We start from the raw sequence: 18,597 nt of genomic DNA on the forward strand, positions 1-18,597 counted from the left end.
AAGGAAATTCATAGGCAAATGGATGGAACTAGAAATTATCATCCTGAGCAAGGTAACCCAATCACAATAAAATACACATGATATGCACTCTCTGATAAGTGGATATTAGCCCAAAATCTTGGATTACCCAATATACAATCCATAGACCACATGTAGCTCAAGAAGAAGGAAAACCAAAGTGTGCATCCTTCAGTCCTTCTTTAAAGGGGGAACAAAAATATTCATAGGAGATGATATGCAGACAAAGTTTGGAGCAGAGACTGAAGGAAAGGCCATTCAGAGCCTGCCCCACCTGGGGTCCAGCCTATATACATACAGCCACCAAACCCAGACACTATTGCTGATGCCAAGAAGTGCTTGCTGACAGGAGCCTGATATAGCTGTCTCCTGAGAGACTCTGCCAAAGCATGACAAATACAGAGGCAAATGCTTGCAGCCAACTATTGAACTGAGAATGGGGTCCCCAATGAAGGAGTTAGAGAAAGGATTGAAGGAGCTGAAGGGGCTTGAGACTATACATGGACAGATCCATGGCTCCAGCTTCATATGTAGCAGAGGATGGCCTTGTTGGGCACCAATGGAAGGGGAAGCCATTTGTCCTGCCAAGGCTCCACCCCCCAGTGTAGGGGAATGTCAGGGTGGGGAGGCAGGAAGGGGTGGTGGATGGGTGGGGGAAACACCCTCATACAAGAAGGGGGTGGGAGGATGTGATAGGGGGCTTATGGACAGGAAACTGGGAAAGTGGATAACATTTGAAATGTAAATAAAAAAATCCAATAAAAAATAAAGTGGAAAAAAAAATCCTCTCAGATCTCTGTGAGCTTAGATTGGTACAAAGAACAGAATTTATGCCTGTTTAACTAATGAGTTATGCTGTCTCAACCAGAGTCTAAGCCCTTAGGTGCTAAACTCTGAACATCTTTAAAAGTTCACAGAAACTGATTGCTTCCGGTCTCCAGAGCTGAAGCCATTTTTTTTAAATGAATTTGATACATACTAGGATTATCCAGGAAAAGAATGTTCTTCTCAATTGTTTTATGAGCAAAATGACCTTTGGGGTCATGTTCTTGATTTATGATTGATGTGTGAGAGTTCATGCCACTGTAGGTGGAGCTGTCCCTGGGAAAGTGGTCCTGCATTGGATAAACAAGCAAACTGAGCGAGCCGTGGGAGCAAGGCAATGAGTAATGTTCTTTCACGGCCTCTGTTCCAGTTTCTGCCTCAAGTCCCTGCCCTGACTTCCTCCAATGATGGCCATCAGGATGTGTTAGTCAAATAAAACTCTTCTCCCCCATGTTACTTCTGGTGGAGTTTATCATAGCAAAAGCAAGCCAGAACACCAAAGTTAACTTTGTATTTAAATATGTTAGAAAGAGAATGCAGCAGGATACACATTTACAGAGGCTGTTTAATGTACATAGCATGTAAACGTATCTGGTTAGTGTTAACATTCCACACCCTAAGAACATTGGTTAACATCTGGTATTTTAATTAGGGATTTTCATTCTGTGGATAAGCTATTTGAAAAGTCCCATACTCCACTTAAGATATATATATATCAGAAAGATTGTGAAATAGCATGAGAATCAGAAGTGCTTTTTTTTTTTTTTTAAACCTTAAACCTTTGGTGAACTGATGCTTAAATGATGATGTTCAAAACCTGTAGATTGGCTAAAATTATTATGCAGTGTTTACCTGCATGGGCTACAAGAATCTAGCCAGTCCAGCAGTTAATTATTTTGTGGGCTGCTTCTTGTAGGCCTTCCCAGAGGCTTGCTAAAGATTTTGCTTGAATCTTTTCATTTAAATGTTATATGCAAATGCAAAATGCTATCAGGGGCCCCGTATTGACTACTTTTCCTTGTGCGGTAAGAAGTAATTTAGAGGAGAAAAGGCTTATTTTGACTTCCAGTTGTAAGAGATGCAGTTCATCCAGGCAGGAAGTATAGTGGCATGGGCAGGAGGCAGATGGTCACATGGCGTTCATCGCCAGGAAGCAGAGGGTGATGGATGCTCATGCTCTCCCAGCGTCCCTTTTTTATGCTGTCTGGGACTCAAGCCTAAGGAATAGCACTGCCCACAGACAAGGTAGGTCTTTCTGTTTCAGTAAGTCTAATCTAAATACTTCTGCATCAATATTTACGTAGGCTAAAATAATCTAGCCATTCCCTCATCGGCCAGAGACTTGTCTCCTAGGTGATTCTGAGCCTGTATACACAACACTCTATCCACTCTGTTCCTCTAGACAATCCTGATTAATACAGACAGAAACTTGAAATTTCACGGGAGTTTCAAAGGAAGGAATATTTTTGTATTTGTTTGCTTTCGGTTTTAATATTATATCTTTCCTGTTGGCAAGTCCTGATGATTCTGCCTTTGAAGAACTTATGCAGAATTCAATCAATTATCTTCACCATGCTAATCAATGACTGCTACTTGGCTTCAAGCTACTACATATCCCCTTCGATGGAATGATTGCCAGAACCTGTTAACTAGATATTTTTTTGTCCTTGATTTTTATTTTTAGTTATGTGCATGTGGTGTGTGTGTGTGTGTGTGTGTGTGTGTGTGTGTGTGTGTGTGACTGTGTGTATGTGTGTGATTGTGTGTGCGTGTGTGTGTGACTGTGTGTATGTGTGTGAGTGTGTGTGTGTGAGTGTGTGTGTGTGTGTGTGTGTGTGAGTGCATGTGTGTGTGTGTGTGACTGTGTGAATGTGCACCCGTAGAGCTAGAAGAGTGCCTGAGATCCCCTAGAGCTGGAGTTGCAGCCCATTTTGAGAGGTCAGATTTAGATTTTGGTGTTTGTGTTCTATGGCAGTTTCCTTCTGATTGAAACATTCCCCCTAGGAAGGAGGGAGCTCATGAAAAACAAGCATCAAATACATCAGAGAGTAGAAACTTGTGAGATTCTTGAAAGTTCTTCCCCAGCTTTCTAAAAGTAAACCACTGCTGGGATAGGAGATTGACTAGCTGAGTTCAGAGAAAAGAGATAGATTTGGGGACCTATGAACTGCCTGTGTATTGTACAGAGAGCTCCAGGGTAGCATTCGTGAGTCATTGCCTGTGTTGGGGTGGCTTGTCAATGGTGCAGCTGCTTTTCTGAGTCATCTTGCAAATAACCATATATCCACACTCCTGTTCCTAGTCCCCCCAAATCCTTGGCAGTTCACAAAGTTAGAATTCAGTGCAATCATTACTTCAGTCTATCTTGTGTAATCTCTCTGGATCTCTGGTGTGTGTGTGTGTGTGTGTGTGTGTGTGTGTGTGTGTGTGTGTGTGTGTGTGTGTGTGTGTGTGTGTGTTTATGTGCTGTGGATCCTCAGGAAAAGTCTGTTACACAACATCTGGGAACTAAACTCTGACCCTCTAGAAAAGCATCAAAACTCTCTTAATTGTTGATCTATCTCTCCAGACCCTGTCCTTGGTTTTCTTTGGTCTTTTTTTTCTTTATAGACAAGCCTAAGTGGTCCTTTAAAAATATCGATCACAGGTCTGTCAAGATGTTTCAGCAGACAAAATTCCTTGTTCTCAAGTCTGATCTGAATTTCATCCCCAGAGTCCACATGGAGAGAGAGAGAGAGAGAGAGAGAGAGAGAGAGAGAGAGAGAGAGAGAGAGAGAACCCTATGGAGGAGTGATAACCCTGTATAAGTGATCATTCATGACATGAACATGACCATGTCAAGGACACCATTGCTTCAGACCCATGGGAAATGACTAAGTCTTCCCTGGGTTATGTTCAAATTAATGGCACAGATGTTAACAGGAATGTAGAAAGTATCAACTTCTGCTTCCTCCCCCAAGATGATTGCAGTTGAGAGTCCACTCCCAACCCCAATCTAGATTAGCTAGGCCACCTAGTTCAATTGTATGAATACTAAGGACTTTCTAGGCTGCTGGTTCATTTCTGTCAGAGCACTCAACCCAGCCAATCTCTAATTTTCTGTATGTGTGTCTGGTCTTCATTTCCTGTCATCGTCGTCAGGCCAATCACAAAGCTGTGCAGGTTTTGACACTTGTAGGTTGTCTTCTGACTTCCACATATATGTCGTGGCATAATCCCTCCCTCCACTAAATAAAAATAAACAAACAAATAAATGAAACTAAAATATCATAGAACTGAAGTTGTAGTTCAGATGGTAGAGCGCTTGTCTACAATAGGCCCTGGATTCAATCCCCAATACTTAAATGAATAAATAAATGAATCACGTAATTTCTCTACCCAAGCATTTTCTGTTTCTTCTTTTTAAGAAGCTGATGCAGAAATGACGATTTGTATGAATGTATACAAATAGCCCTCAGATGTATAAATAACTATTCTCTTTATTAACTTGTATCTTCAATAAAAATACACTTTTTTCAGGTTTTTCAGTGAAACTTCCTTTAGCCAAAGCATCTAATTCTTTACATCTCTGGTTCAATACTTCTTGATATATTCTTTGTTAATTTCACTCCTAAAAACTTGAAATAATGTAGCGATGTTATGGGAGGTCTCTCAGTTCTCATTTTCTTGAGGAAAAAAAAAAGAATCCAGTCAAGAGACCGTTCAAGCTGAAGTTTATTTAGCAGCTAAGCAAACAAACACTCCACAGAGAAATTATGCAGGGAACAGCTTAATGTGGGTTCTAAATTGTGGATTTTAGGGTACATACTCAAAGGAAAAATTCAAGATGACATTGCAATTCTTAACATCTATGTTTTAAACACAAGGGCACCCAATTTTGTGAAAGAAACCCTACTACCACTTAAATCACAGACTGATTGGGGGAAACTTCAATACCCCACTCTCACAAATATGTAAAGTATTAAAAAAAAAAACCAAGAACACAAACCTAAACAAAGAGATGCCGGAGCTTACAGATGCTATAAACCAAATGGATCTAGCAAATATTTACCATACATTTCACCCAAACACAAAAGAATGTACCTTCTGATTACAAGGAAACTTTGGAAACTTCTCCAAATTTGACCATGAACTCAGACACAAAGCAGGTCTCTTTGTGGTGACTGTCTGTTGCCCGGTAGGAAATCGGGTCTGTGGATCTGGTAGATGCGGCCACTGGAGGTTCAGGTAAAATGTATTTCTGAGTATTGGGAGCTGACAAGAATGGGTATAGGTTAGGAGTCAGGAGGGGTTTACAGGAGGGAGGAAGCAGAGTGTTCAACCAGAATCTGCTTGTTCGGTTTCCTTGGAATGGGGTTAGACGGCGAAGAGAGGTCACCCCAGAAGGCCTGCTACAGAGACTGGAGGATAAGATTTGAAGGATCAGAAAGAGAGGGGAAGATGGATGGTCAGCCTATCCACTTCCTTGGCAGAAGTGGCCCGTGGGTTAGCAGAGGGTGCCTGCTGGTGTTGGGGGCTGTGATAAAGCAAAGAGTGGAGAGAGGGAAGTTAGGAGGGAAGGTCTGTGGGATCCACAGGAGATGTGGGCAGGGGCTGGAAGGAGGACTGCAGCAGACCTTCTGTTGCAGAGCCACAGATGAGACTGGGGTTGTATTTGGAGGTGAGGAGGGACTGGCGACTGTCTTCACTTAGCACACCTGATTCCCTGGCCCGCTCAGCTGGTGCTCCCAGGGAATGCCTACTGCTGCTATTGGAGGCTGGGATAGTGGAGTGAGTTAGGGGAAGGAAGGCCGGGGGAGAAGATTTTTGTGATCTGTTGGTGATGGTGTGGTCAGAGAGGAAATCGTATCCACAGCAGGCGTTCTGCTACAGAGCTGGGGATGGGGTTGGGGGTGGGGATCTGGAAGAGCTAAAGGAGAGCTGAAGCTGTACAGTCAGTCAGCCTACCTGCTCCCGTAGAAGGAGTTAAGGCTGTGTTTTACACTCCTAAGTTTTTATGCAGACTTTAAAGCACAGATGTAGGTAATTGGAGCACTCAGGAAATAATCCATCATTCTCAGAACTCTGGCCCAGGCGCCTGGGGAAGCAACTCATCTCTCTGAATTCCCCAGCGGAGAATTTACTGGTTGTTTTAAGGGAAGCAAGACAACGCTGAGATTACTTTCTTCTATTATGCTCACTTGTCCACCCCCACCAGAGTCAGAGGACATGGGATGGAGGGAGAAGGAACTGTTTTTACCACACAGCTTGCCAACATTCTCAGATCACTCTCTCCCAGAAGACACAGAGCCCTCAGCACTGCCAGAAATCTTGAAGAACATCTGGTCAGGAGTTGGGATTCTTCAGGCAGAGTTTTGAGAAGTTATTACCATTTCAAGGTTTCAGGACTTTTAAGTGCTTGGCTCTTGGACTAAAACGAAGCAAAACAACAGTCCCCACCCCCACATGCACACACAAAACCTCCAAAGCTTTGTGACTCACCTTCTCAGTGATTGAAAACCAAACCCTGGGCTGGAACAATGCTCTCTGTCCCTGGGCTTGTAGCAAATAAGCCTGAGGAGAAAGGAGAGGCCAATACACACGCGGCATGTTCTAATCATACCTCATTTGCTTATGGACATAATAGGAATGTAGTGGAAAGATCCTTTCTCTAGCCCCAGCTCAGTCATTAATCAGCCATGGAGCACTTTTCCAACATGGAATCCTTCTCTTTTTGGGGTTCTGGTCTCATATTGAAAGGAAAGGTGTCTCACCTCAATAGAAAGCATAGAGAAGCACTTGTAAGAGTCATGGGAAAAAAAAAGAAAAGAAATAGTTTCTAAAATGCTAAGTGGCTTTATCAAATGTGCAACGTCACCGGGAAGTGGTGGCACACACCTTTAATCTGAGTACTCGGGAAGCAGAGGCAGGCAGAGCTGTGAGTTCAAGGCCAGCCTGGTCCACAGAGCGAGATCCAAGATAGCCAGGTCTACACAGAGAAATTCCCATCTTGAAAAACAAAACAAACATGCATACAAAAACCAAAAACGAAGTCCAAGGTCATCTCAAGCCATATGTTTTCTGAGACAGTCTCTTGCTGTGTATCTCAGGCTGGCCTACAGCTCTCTATGTCGGCTAGACTGCAATCAAACTAAGGATCTTTCTGCATAGCTGGGCCTACGAGTGTGACCAGTACATTTGCTTGGTTTTGTGTCTTATTTTGTTCAAAGTCTATGAGCCCTGTCTTCTTTTCTACCCTCTCCCCTTCTTCCCTGTCTGTCCTTAGGAGAAGGAATATCGTTAGAGCTGTGTTTGCTTTTGAGGTCTTCCTTTCATCAATAAATACATACGGAAGTGCCAAGATGCCGAGTGAAACCCTAAGTCTTTTTTTTTTAAAGATTTATTTATTTAATATATATAAGTACACCATCCGTAGCTGTCTTCAGACACACCAGAAGAAAGCATTAGATCTCATTACAGATGGTTGTGAGCCACCATGTGGTTGTTGGGATTTGAACTCAGGACCTCTGGCAGAGCAGTCAGTGCTCTTAACCACTGAGCCATCTCTCTAGCCCGAAACCCTAAGTCTTAAACCATCTAACGTCCCATTCTAGTCCTCCCAAGAGCAACATACTCTCACTTCTCACTCTTTTTCATTGGTTAATTCACATATTGTCTCTTAAGTAAATGCCTTTTTTTAAAAAAAAAAAATAGAGGCAATAGTTACAATGGAAACCACATACTGCTTTTTAGTTAACACTTTTTCAAAAGAATGGCATTGCATTTTTAAAAATCAGAAAACATGTTATTTGGTTAAAATTCTTCTAAAACACTCAGAACCAGAATGGCATCTGAAATGATGCCTTTGGCAATGAGCAAAGATCACAGTAACAGACAGGGCCAAATGTCCCCAAAGAGGTTCTGTTTTATCGAAGAGAAAAGTAAATGATACTGTCATTTCCCTTAAAATCATTAATGAGGTGAGATATACATCAAGATGTTTTTTCTAAAGTGCCCCAAACTCATGTTTTCTAAAATGTGAGAATGACAGGGATAGAGGGCTGCATCAACTTGAACCCTGAGATCTATCCTGACCCTTGAGAGTCCCTAGCATTTGCTAGCACGGTGAAGCATTTTGCTAGGAAACCGCTACATTAAAATCCAGCAAACACTGGTTTGATTCTTGCTTTAATAGATCAATTGTCCAAATCTAGCCACGGAGTGGAAAACTCCAAGAGTGATTTATAAATTGTTTTAATTCCTAGGTAAACTCCACTTACTATGATGGGCAGAACCCAGAGCTGTGAGCAGGCCTCATGGCTGGTGGCCACTCTACATCTGAGCTACAATCCCAACCATTTTGCTTTTTTGAGACAGGCTCCCACTATATCGTTCAGGCTAGCTTTGAACTTATGGTTCTTCTGCCTCTGCTTCCTGAGATCAACATCTAACTCAGTCATCAGCTAACTTTCTACTCTACCTTCTTTCTTTTCACAAATTCCCAAGGTTAATCTCCAAAATCCATGAATTACATGGTTGGAGATGAATTTAGCCAGACAATCTTCTATCTGTGGATGTGTAGAATGTAAATCTGGTGGACCAGGTAGTTTCCTATTATAGCCACAGAATTGTAGTAGTAGGTTGTCTTGGCCACTGTTGCTATCACCGGGTTCGGCATACCTAGCATGGTGACCCCAAAGTCAATGAGTCACTGTTAGTGTGATTTAGCGTGTGCGTCTGGACCTTTAAAACTTCCTGGTTGCTAGTCAACTTGCCCTTTAAGAATTCTTAGCTGTTAGAACTGTTTGACCCTATGAACTTCAGTGTTGGTTGCCTCTTGGAGCTGCTAGTATTGGAAAGTGGGGGAAGGGACTGTTTAAGCAAATGGTTAGGGAAAGTTGGGAGAAACACTTGAAGTGGCAGATCTGGAAATTGGCAGGAGGGTTAGGGAGGGATGGCAGGGAGTTAAGAGAACTGGTTAACCACTTGTTAAGTTGTTACTCATTTAACACCACTGCTTGGTGTTCTCGTTAAACAGCAGTGTTATAATTTTCAGACCAATCAGAGTGGAGGCATTGTTTTTGGTTCCTGATGGGCATAAATAGTATAATATATGAATGTTCAAATAACTCCAGAAAAAAAGGCAGACATACAGAAGGATCATGGAAACCCTTGATAGCAAACCATTCAAGTAATGTGCCCCAATTTAAAGTCAACCCCCCAGGGCTAATTGGAGTCAAAATGTGATTCTTTTAAGTAATAGATACCCCTCTTATTCCTTCATATTTTGTTTTATTCTTCCATTTATATCTCTTCTTCGGTTTACTTCTTGATTTTAATCCCCCACAGATTTAACAGTCTCAAAACCTACAGACTATAATAGTATTCAAGCTTTTTCCTATCTACTTTATTATCCACGAGTGTGTCTAATCCTTAATTCTTATTTTTACCTACCATTCTTCCCTTCCACTTTTAATCCCTTTAAAAGATTTGTTTTATTTTAAATTCTCTGCATGTGTGTTGGTAAGTTCACATGAATGCAGGTATCCTGGGAGGCCAGAGGCATTGAATTCTCTGGAGTCACAGTTAGTCAATTGTTAGCTGCAACCCATAAGTTCTTACAAAAGTACTATACTCTTTTAACTGCTGAACTATTTGTCCAGCCCCAGCTCTTAATCTTATTAACTAAATTCTGTGCATTCTCCTAATCACCCCTTGGTTGGTTTTCCTCCAACAGTTATTAAAGTTAAAGAGGTCACCATTATTAATTGACTAGTGTGACAATTGCATATCGATAATACAGAACATCTGTGGTTGTGCTTTCTGTTAATATTCAACTTGGAGAATAATATAGACCTTACACCAGGGACACTGAGATCTTAAACTGAGGAATTATTTTCCAAACTACACCATGTATTTATTCGATTGGATCCAAGTCCCAATTGAACACTGCAAATATTTCAACTGAAAGAATACAGCTGATAGCAACAAGCCAAGTAACAAAATAAAAACAGCTGCATAAATCCCAATGCAGGAACATGCAAAGCATGAACACTAAGCCAGAATGATTAACCCTGCAATAACAGCACTCAGTAAGAGTGAATTAGAGGACATTTCAGACAGAGGACTCAAAATAAGTATGTTCAAAGACACAAATAGCTGAAGGAATCAGAGATCCGAATAAATGTCTGAAGAAAATGAGGAAGACAGTAGACGATAAGAAAGAGCGATTCATCCAGGAACTAGAACTACCAAATAGAAAACAATCTGACATTCTGGGGGGAAAACGCATTGTGCCAAATAAAAAAAATCCTGCATAAAGTTTTAGCAATAGACTGAATCAAGGGAGAACAGGACATCTGAACTTAAAGGCAAGGTGAAGGAACTAGAGCAGTGCAATCAAGAAAAATAATTCCGAGATACACACACCACTCTGAGAAGAGCAAATCTATAAGTTATGGGCATAGAAGAAGGAGAAGAATCAGAAAAGAACACACTTTCATAATAAAAATAAAACAAAGAAACTGTACTGAAGGCAGTATGAAAATGACAAGTCACATATAAAGGCAGTCTTATTAGAGTGACTGATCATTTTGTTGTGGGGAATCCACCAGAGAAGACTGGTTGGACATGGGTTTAAGCCGATAGAAAGTCTTTAGTAGCAGTCTGGTGACTACACTGTGTGTTCTGGATTCCAATATAGACCTGAGACTTATCAGGATAGGCTTTTAAGCACACACACACACACAGACATAGACACACACACACACACACACACACACACACACACACAGAGAGAGAGAGAGAGAGAGAGAGAGAGAGAGAGAGAGAGAGAGAGAGAGAGAGAAACATGTTCATGGTTGATGTACTTCAATTAACAACAGTTAGCCAGAAACAGAACTACAGGAACCAAAAAGACTTTCCTAGAACTATGGGCTTTGATGGATTAGGCCTTTGTTTTTGTTTTAGCAGGAGGTACTGTCTATATGCTGAATTTTACAGCCTGAATGGAACTTTCATCATGGAGTCAGTTGTGCTAAGGTCTGAGGGCCTACTAAGATCTGAGGTCCTGTTATAGTTTAACTGACACCTTAAAAGCCAGAAATGCTTGAATGATGCATTTCAAGTTCTGAATGATAACAGCTGCCAACCCAGACTACTACACACAGCAGAACTACCTGTCATATTTGAAGGAAACATAAAATCTTTCTATGAAAAAAATAGACTGAAGGAATATATGAACACTATACCAGTTCTACAGATTATACTATTAGGAATCCTTTAGACTGAAAAAAAAAAGACTACCTATGAGACCAAAAGAAAGGATTAACCACAATTCAATAGTAGTTAAGCAAGACGGGAGAAATAAAAGGAATAATTTTGAGTGGTATTGGTCAGAGGACAAAGATGGGTATTTTGGATCAAAAAGAACCATTTTTTTTAATTTCTGAGAAATGTGACTTACAAAAAGAGTCAGACACTAGATGGAAAAAGGTAAGACCCTTGTTCCTTTTTTAACAGCCTATGTAGTGCCTTCTACTACACGCAAGAAAGCCAGCAAGGCGGAACTTTTCTCCTAGTACCATCTTCATTTCTCCATGCCCTTTGACCAAAGTGTGTGGTGTCAGAAGCAATAGGGTCTTACCATCAAATTCTGGTGGGTATCTAAGAGCAATGGCAGTAGGCTATGTTGTTTTGTGGGTCTCTTGAACACCCCGACTAATAACGAAAGGGCACCATGCTTTTTAGTTGGCATCATAAGGCATCTGGAAGGAGCATTGTCTCCTGTGTAGGTTAATTCCAATGCACTCTTTTTCTACCACTAGTGTTCTGCTGTGCCTCCTCCCGGAAGATCTATATCTATCTGTGAACCCTGTGAACCACAATAACGATCTGCACATCAAGAGAAGCCCATAGGTCCAATAGTGCCATGAGTTATCATGGGGATAACCAATCAATTTCTGATTGGATTTAAAACCTGTTCCATAGGAGTCAATGCATGCCTGGAATTGTACATCTGGCTAACAACTCATGGTTGGAGAGCTCATAGGCCCCAGGGCAAAAACTACAATGGTTTTGCTACACAGCTATAGCAGCACATTGCCCTCTAACTTCCTCTCTCTATTTCCATAGATTAGTGCAGCTGCCAGATCTTATTAGGGAATTTTTTTGTACAATGGAAAATGGTTAACACAGAAAATTACATCTGGTCAAAGTGCAGAGAGGGAGAATCTGTTTTCTTTAAAGAAAACAGATTCTTAAGAGTATGGTCTCTAGTAGGTCAACCATGCTCTAGTGGATGGCTACATACCCATAAGTATATGGGCAATACAGATTAGCTGCTATGAGGTATAAGAAGAAAAAATAATATAAAGTTTGAAATGGTTGGGGTAGGGGTGAATGTGGGATGGATTTGGGAGAACTTCGAGGGTGGAATAGGATTGAATATAAGCAAAACACAGTGTAGGCATGTATGAAATTCTCAGAGCATGAATAAAATAGTATGCTGTTTAAAATTATGGGGAAAAGGTTTCCAAAATGGATCTAGGAAAAATCAGCTGTCACTGTTCTAGTATCTGATGTCATAAACTTCAAATCCCAGCTAATGAGAAAAGACATAGAAAGTCACACCAGCCTGACTGAGGGGACAACCCTTGAATGGATGTGCACTCAATGCCATAAAACAAATGCCATTGAAGTAAAGTCACATATTAACCACAGCACAGTAGTAGTGGCCGACTTCAATCTCCTATTCTCACCATGCTGAGAACAAAAACATTGAACAGATAATTATCCAAATTCAATGGTCTTACAACCCTGCACACCACAATAACTAGCCTGCCAGTGAAGCTGTGCCCACTGGTGCAATAGTGTCACAAATGCTATTAAGTAGTTAATTGGTTTGTGATTGGATTTGAGGTCTGAACCAAGGGAGGAAATTCATGCCTAGTATTGTAAACATGGTCAGGATACCATGCCTAGGAAAGTCATATGCTCTGTGGGGAACTTACTACTTTTTTTTTTTTTTTTTTTTGCTAAATGGCCATATGTAAAAAATACCTTTTATGTATTTATGTAACACCCACAAATTTATGTTGCTCTCAACTTTGGTCAGAGAAGCTTCCTTATGCCTTGGGCACTGTTTACTTCTGAAACTCATGACTGATCACAGCACTGTGGAAAAGTGACTGTGAGTACTAAGGGAAGGGAGAGTCATATTTCCTTGGGGATGGAGCCACTCGTAGGTTGCCTATGCTCTAATGGATGGCACCATGCCCATAGGCATATGGGTAGTACTAATTGGATTTAGTGGGACAGCTTTTAAATAAGACATGAAATTGAGAGACAGACATGTTGGAGGATGGTCCTGGGGAGTTGGATGGGGAGAGTGGGAAGTAGATATGATCAGAATACATTATATACATGTATAAAATTCTTAGAGGAAATACAAGTATTTTTTCAATGGATAAAGTTGTGTCACTGTGATAGAGAACTTTCCTAGTATTTACATGGGCTTGGGGTTTAATTCCGAATTGCTTGAAAAAGCTTATTGGCTTCTATGGTTCTTTTATACATCACATTGGTGTGGGGTACCCACCGAAGAAGAAGATTGCTGGGATATGGATTTAAGCCAAAAGAAGGTCTTTATTATCTGGTTGGTGACTAGACTTGGGGGTTCAGGATCCCAGTGTAGCCCTGAGCCTTTCATAGAGTGAACTGTTAAGTACAAAAGACAAGTTCTGAGTTGAGATACTTCAATGAATATGAAGTTAGTCAGCAGCAGAACTACAGAAGACAAGAAGCAAGGTTAACACATTTAGAAACGTTCCCAGAACTGTGCTCCCAGAATGGAGTCCCAGAGTGTGTGGACTTTGATGCATTAGGCCTACGTGTTAGTTTTGGAAGGTGGTGCTGTGTACATGCTGGATGTAAGTTTTACAGCCTGGATGGCTCTTCCATTATGGAGTCAGTTATGCTAAGGTCTGGGGCCCTGTTACATTCATCACTGGTTTTAGTGACTGAGTGAAATCATGGACTCAGACAGCTAATTGGCTAGATAGTTTAAGATGCAGGGCCTCTTCTAATCCAATCAAAGTGAGAATTACAGCCAGTGCTGATAGCAAAGAAGCTAGCCAGTGGGAGCAGAAGAACAGAGACTGGTATTCATTCTTTGATTTATGTTTTTGTCTCTTTCTTTTTTGAGGTCTCCCCCAAAATGGCAAGATATTTTCTAATTATTCCTGACCAATTAGCATAGAAACAACAGGTTTATCCCAAAGCCTTTATCTCATGAGGTGTAACTCTAAGTTTCTCCCATTTTGCAGAAACATTTCTGCCAGGGAATCTGTTGTTTTAATTCAGAAAGAGAAACTTTTCATAACTCGAGGTTCTGACCAACCTGTCTTCTTAGTTTGGAAAGCATCAGAAAAGGTGCATTTTGGGAACCATTACATACCCATCAAGTAGTCTCAGGGGCTCAGAATAATTGCCATTATCAACATGAACTAACCCTTAAGACCGAAGAGCAGGCATCAGAATAAGGGAAAATGCTTAGGTCAAATGTTTTGGATATTAGGCAAGTTTTAACCCCTTATATGCCCTCTAGTATTAATTTGAGCTTCCTCTAGTCATGGTGAGCTTGTCAGTCAATGGGCAGACATTCTTGTTAGTTCCTATCCCTGTGAAGTATAAGTGTTGGGTGTTTAAGCATAACCAGCAATTCTTTCTGATTTCTGGATGGGAATGGTTGACTCGAGCTCTAAGGCCCTTTCCTGTGGCATAGAGTCTGATTCTTCAGGTTTTTCCTGGATCACAAAGCCTGAACCTTTCTTACAGAATTTCCAGATTTTCATTCTATAGCCATTGAATTACATTCTCCCATTGTTCACTTTTAGGAAGAAGTTTTCTTTCTAAATATTAATCTGTGTATATTCAGGAAGCTTCTGTTTTACCATCCCAGTTTTTGCAATGGAAACTGCCTTGTTCCTGGCAGCTAGGAGGAGGCCCAGCTCCAGGGCATGCAAAGATTTGTAAACTCTGTATTCCTATCTCCAAAGGTAAACTTCCAAATAGTTTTGCTCTCCAAATATAACCAAACACTGAAAGTGGCCATCAACGAACAAAGGTCAAGATAAATATGGGTTACTGGTCTGTAGTCATACTAGCTAATAGTACTATGACTAGGCGCTTCCCTGTGTCTGCCTTTCTCAGTTTCCAGGTGCAGGCCTGAGGAAAGTGAAGATTGGACCATGAATTTATAGCAAACATAAGACTCTGGAAGACAGGAAGGGGAAGAGAATGCAAGAACCTGGGGCCCAATGAAATCTTAAATTTAATAGGTTCATAGTCTGAAGACAGTCCATTTGGGATAGTCATCTATGGTTGTTCTCTTGACCTGGGTTTGATGAGTCCATGGTGTAATGCCAGAGACCTTCATGGCAATAGAAATTTTCAGACTTCCTCGTTGTATTACTTCTTCCTGGACAAGGGCCTGTTTTGGATTTACTTGAGCACAAACCTAGCATCTGCCTGAGACATCCTATGCTATGTTGTTCAGTCTAGGTATGACATACCTTGGTCTGAGCAACTCAAAGTTTTGTGGAGCCCAGATGAGAAGCCTGGTGAATGTTAGTTACCAGAGTCCTGTCAGTTCTTTCTCGGACAATGATCTTTCCCTCTGGTGTCCTCCATCAACCTGTGGGTTTGAGCTGTCCATTTCTTCTTTACCCTGTAGTCTCAGGCGGCACTATGTCATGCATGGCATGCCATCAGAATATCAATAGGTGCCATTGGTCTTGGGGTCATTTGCTAGGCAGCCGCCAGGTCAGCAACCCTGCAGTTGAGGATAGGAATTCGTAAGGAAAGCCAACTAGCAGGGATGTAAAAATACTTGTGTCCCATATAAATGCTCATCAAAAGGTGACATCAGATGAGAAGGAGTTCAATAATTAAGTGGACAGTCTGCCTATGTCCTCAGCCATCCCTATCATTGCCCAGTGGGCCCATGAACAAAGTGACCATAGTGGCCAAGATGGTGGTTACACTTGGGCTCAAGAATGGACTTCCACTCACCAAGGCTGATCTGGATACAGTTGCTGCCGTGTGCGAGATCTGCCAACAGGCAAGACTAACACTGATCCCCAGATATGGTACCATTCCTCAGGGTAACTAGCCAGCAAACTGGTGACAGGTTGACTACATTGGACCACTTCCTTTGTGGAAAGGACAATGCTTTGTTCTTAATAGAGTAGATACTTATTCTGGTTAAGGATTTGCCTTTCCTGCATTTAATGCTTCCTCCAAAACTACCATTCATGGACTTACAGAATGCCTTATCCATTGTCATGGCATTCCATATAGTATTGCTTTTGACCAAGAAACTTATTTCACAGTCAGAGAAGTGCAACATTGGGCCCATGATCATGGAATCTACTGGTTTTATCATGTTTCCTACCACCCTTAAGCAGCTGGCCTGAAAGAAAGATAGAATGGCATTTTGAAGACAGAGTTAGAGTGCCAATTAGGTGGCAGTAACCTGACAGGTTGGGGCAGGGTTCTCCAGAAGGCAGTATATATGCGTTGAATAAGTTTCCAATATATGACATAGTTTCTCTCATAGCCAGGATCCATGGGTCCAGGAACCAAGGAGTTGAAAACACAGTAGTTTTACTCAATACCACAAGGAAAATTTTTGCTTCCTGTTTTCACAACCTTAAGTTCTGCTGGCCTAGAAGTTTTGGTTCCAGAGAGGGGAACTCCTCCTGCCAGGAACCACAACAAACATTCCATTGAACTTGAAGCTCAGAATTCCCTTGGACACCTAGGGCTTCTGATGCCCTTAAGCCAACAGGCTAATAAAGGAATAACAGTGTTAGGAGAGGTGACAGATGTAAATTACCATGGGGGAAATTGGATTGCTTCTCCACAATGGAGAAGTTATGTCTGGAGTGCAGGAGACCCTTTAGAGCAGCATTTCTCAACTTTCTTAATGCTGCGACCCTTTAATACAGTTTGTTATGGTGACCCTCAACCATAAGATTGTTTTCATTGCTACTTCATAACTGTAATTTTGCTAGTTTTAGGAACCACAATGTAAATATCTGATATGCAGGATATCTGATATGCAATCCCTGTGAAAGGATTGTTTAACCCTCTAAGGAGTTGTGACTCACAGGTTGAGAACTGCTGCTCTATAAGGACATGGAAGAAGGAAGCTTTTACTCTTTGCCTACTTGCTCTTTCCTTGTCACCAAGTCCATTCCTTCACTGGCATCAAAACCTACTTCTTTGGGATTCCCGAAAAGTCTTAAGAAAACACGGGACATTGTTAACTCTAACAACACATGTATAATGAGAGTTTCATAAAAAGAGCAATGATAGCTCAATTAATTTCAGAAGCCCCAAACTTGCCAAATTTGATGAGAAAAACATCATATATCTAAGACACTTAATGAACTCCAAATAAATACCTAACTTATATACTAAATTTGAACACATCGCCATCAAACCATCAAAAGATCCTGACACAGAGTGAATCTAGGAAGTAGCAAGTAAGAAATGACTCAGAGACACCGGAAGTCCCAGAGGACCCAAAGCATCAAAATTAAAATAAAACCCACTCAATCTCAAATTCTCTATCCATGATGGGAAAAGTCCTTTAAAATGAAAGCAAAGTAAAGACATCACCAGATAAACAGTAATTGAAAACCAGACCTGCCTTCAATCTGAACCACGAGGATACTAGCCTGTAACTCATATCCTCGATAGTGGGGTCATGGTGCTGTGGTGAAGCAAAATCTCATGTTTTATTAGAAATAAGTTGGCAGTAAATCTGATTTTACATGACTTTTAAAACCCACCCCAACATTGAGCAAAAACTACAGTAGAAAACCTCCCCAACGAACAGGTTTTGAGGTCTATCTCAGGAATAGGGCACTTGCTTAGGATTGTTGAAGCCATGAGTTACATTCCTGCGCCCACACAAAACTATCAAACTGGAAAACTGTGAACTATTGGTTTTGTGAGAAAGATGACAGTAATGGAAGAACAGAAGAACCAAGAGACACTAAATATTAAAAACATACAGTCTGGTGGTAGATATAGTCATGTTCTTCTTCAAAAATTGCACATCAGTGGCCAACACAGGTCTTTGTAGTGCTCAGAAATCTAAGATAGCTCCACTATTCCCACCCTTGGTATCCATACCCCCACTGTGTGTACAGAGAACCTATGAATGGAAGGGGCTGGTTCTAATTAGGTTACTCTATGTGGCAAAAATGAAAGAATTTTTGTCACTGTCAAGTCACCAATCTTAGATGACTGAGTTAATTAATAAGAATTACACTTGGTAACTAGGACACTTTAAATGTCCATTGGATTTGTAAAATATAAGCTATCATGTTGTGAGTCAGAATGTGGAGGGAGCCACATGATCTAAGGGCTTGTTTTTATCAACTCTTAAGGGCTGAATGTAGTCCTTGGAGACAGGAAGTAATCAGGCTTTCAGATCTTGAACTGAATTACAGCAAGTTTAATTGATATCTACTGAGGTCAGAGGAATCCTTGAGCTTCAGATGAGATCATAGCCCTAGCCAATGCTTTCGGTCAGTGAGACCCCAGCAGTGATTCACGTCAATACACTGGATGTTTTTGATCTTGCACCAGATTTCTGGATTGAAAACAGTCATCCTGATTTGATTATGACATTAAGGGTTAGTCATTTGGGAGGTAATCAGCCCATAAGACTGGAACTCTGAGATAGGGATAAGTACCCTT

This window comes from Rattus rattus, chromosome X (genome assembly GCF_011064425.1).
Source record: "Rattus rattus isolate New Zealand chromosome X, Rrattus_CSIRO_v1, whole genome shotgun sequence".
NCBI classification, from domain to species: Eukaryota; Metazoa; Chordata; class Mammalia; order Rodentia; family Muridae; genus Rattus; species Rattus rattus.